This window comes from Grammomys surdaster, unplaced genomic scaffold (genome assembly GCF_004785775.1).
Source record: "Grammomys surdaster isolate TR1022 unplaced genomic scaffold, NIH_TR_1.0 67, whole genome shotgun sequence".
Taxonomy (NCBI): domain Eukaryota; kingdom Metazoa; phylum Chordata; class Mammalia; order Rodentia; family Muridae; genus Grammomys; species Grammomys surdaster.
This window is the reverse complement of record NW_021604569.1, coordinates 15,651,886-15,654,918: the sequence shown is the minus strand read 5'-3', so window position 1 is coordinate 15,654,918 and position 3,033 is coordinate 15,651,886.

The following is a 3,033-nucleotide window of genomic DNA, read 5'->3' as shown; positions in this document are numbered from 1 at the left end:
TTTGAGTTAGGAGTTTTTTGCATTTTGCATTTTCTTTGACAACTGTGTCAATATTTTCCACCGTATCTTCTGCATTTGAGATTCTCTCTTCTATGTCTTGTATTCGGTTGGTGATGCTTGGGTCTATGACTCCTGATCTCTTTCTTAGGTTTTCTATCTCCATGGTTGTCTCCCTTTGAACTTTCTTTATTGTTTCTATTTCCATTTTCAGATCCTGAATGTTTTTGTTTAATTCCTTCTTTGTGTTTTCTTGCATTTCTTTAAGGGATTTCTGTGATTCCTCTTTAAGGGCTTCTACCTGTTTACTTGTACTCTCCTGTATTTCTTTAAGGGAGTTACTTAATTCCTTCTTATAATCCTCTATCATCATCATGAGAAGTGATTTTAATTCTGAATCCTGCTTTTCAGGTGTGATGGGGTGTTCAGGGCTTGCTATATTGGGAGAACTGTGTACTGATGATGCCAAGAAACTTTGGTTTCTGTTGCTTATGTTCTTGCGCTTGCCTTTCACCATCTGGTTAACTCTAATGGTACCTGCCCTCACTGTGTAAGACTGGAGTCTGTATTTCCAGTTATCTTGCTTATTGCAGAGCTCCTCGGAGTCCAGATGTCTCTGTGGTCTTATGCTCCTAATCTCCTGGGTGGAAGAACTCCTGGGACTCAGGCCACCTCTTGGATCTGGAAATCCTTCTGCTCTGAGTGCAGTGGCTCCTCTAGGATGACTCAGGATTCAGTATCTCCACAGGACAGGAGCAGGCCAACTCTGTGTGTGCCCCAGCCCAAAGGACCAGGCAGGGGAGGAAGGGAAGTGGAATTTCGGAGGGGTGGGGTTTGGGTAGCTGGTGTGTCCTGAATGTCCCTGGCTCCCAGATGTATCTCTGGGGCTCAGGGAGTGAGATTGAGTTCTTACCGGCTGCTCTGAGTGCAGTGGCTCCTTTAGGATGAGTCAGGATTCAGTATCTCTACAGGACAAGAGCAGACCAACTCTGTTCTGCCCCAGCCCAAAGGCATTAGTCTGGTTCTTGTACCACCTTTCTCTAAGAATGGAGTGTACAGACACAGCAAAAAGTGCAAACTGGAGGTGATATATTTTGCTTATAAATAAATGAAATTACTTATTGATAATTTTAAATTAACAACATTATGTGGGACAAAATCACTAAAAACAAATTGTCTCATGAGGTTTACGTGAAACAGTTTTGAATTCTTCACAGCAGTGAGATGAGACACAGGAGCTGTTACAGAAAAGAGGTGTTAAAAGTCTGTGTCAACTAAAAGCAATCTCTGTGGAGCAAGTTTCTATGAGAGTAACAGGTCTCGAAAGCTGGAAGGAACTGTAGAATGAGCTTCTGTCTGCAGCTGAAGCTCAGAATTGGTGTCCGAGTCAGGAATGAGATTTCCTTTCTACCTCCACCTTCTGGTCAGGTCCTGGGGACTGGCCTGATAAGCTTCCAGTACATGGCAGAAGCCTTTAGCTTTGGAAATCTCCAGTGCGACTGACCCCACTGAGTCTTAAAGGCAATCTTTTAAGATAGCTGGGAGACAAATCCTGGAATCCTCATTTCAGGCTTATATTCATAGAGACAGCACCTGAGACCAGGATCTGAGTTTTGAAATCTTCTTTATCTTCTTTTGCCCTTTGCTCCTTAACCAGTTCTACTGCCTTCTGTGTTTTGATACCTGGATGTATAGCATAACAATTAGGCCCAGCTAGGCCCCAATTGGCTGATTACCTGTTGTATACGAATAGATGAGAAAATGAGACCGATTGTGGAAGAACTGTTAAACATGGCTGGGAAATGGAAAACCCAAGCCTTCTAAAAGTGACTATAAATTTATAACAGGTCTTCAGTTGTCTGTCTCTACAAGTGTAGTGGAGACTTACAAGACTGTTTCTGTCTGTTCCTGGTTGCCAGGGAGACCTTGGCAGGCTGCCTGATGCTTCACTGTTTCTTCCAGACTGGGTATTTAGCTCAACTAGGTAGTTTTTGTTTTTTGTTTTTTTTTGCAATTGTTGCTGCTGCATTAACAGCCATCAGCAGCTCCCACTCTGCAGTTTGACTGCTCTTGAGAGTTGAGCATGCCAGCTGTCAGAAGGCTTCAGAAAGCTCCATGTTGGTGGTTTTACCAACTCCTAAAAGTGCCCGTGAGAACAATAAGTAGGAAAGAATGGTCTTTTCAGTAATTGTTGTGCCTATTGAGTACTAAAAGTGTACTTTAACCTCGAGCTCATGAAGTCCACAGAAATAAATTCTCAGTAGGTTTGTTACAAAATCTTAATGGTGAAACAACAAAAACCTAAACAAACAAACAAATACTACAGCTTTACAATGCTGAAAAATATTTTCTTAAATTTTTTGTCAAAAATATTTCTTAGATTGGAACAAAGCTCTGTCGATAAGGAGGAAAGATTTATCTGGTTTACATAGAAATTAGGAGTTAGAGGCAAACCCCCACAAATCTCACCACAAATGTAATAAATGTTAGTTAATTTTGCAGCCCAATATGAATGACCATAGTCCAGGAATAAAGATACAAATTATCTCTACTTCCATGTCCTGTTGTGAAAACAGTATCCTTGATTTTTATAACAGTAAACAAAAGAACCCAAGATATTTTGCTTCAGTAGTTTTACTTTGATGAGATTGCAAGAATACAAAAATAAGATTACAAGAATACAAAACTGTCTATTGTGGCATGATATCCTGATGGATAAAATAATGGAAAAATGTTATGTGAGAAACCAACCACCTTCTAATTGAATTTAAAGCCTGGTCTGAAATGTGCAACTCATATCTACTACCACTCTCTGGGCTGAAAACTTCTGATTTTGAAAATCACAGGGGAACCCATTTATGTTATTAAGCTAAGAAAGTATAGTAATAATCTATTCTTATATTTCCATCCATATATTAGTGCATCTGTCAAGCTTCACTCATTTTGTAGCAAATGTCTAACGTAGAGATTGACAACCCGTAAACATGCAGAGAATAAATGACTGTTATGTGCTGAGCTCTAATCAGAACACAGCCT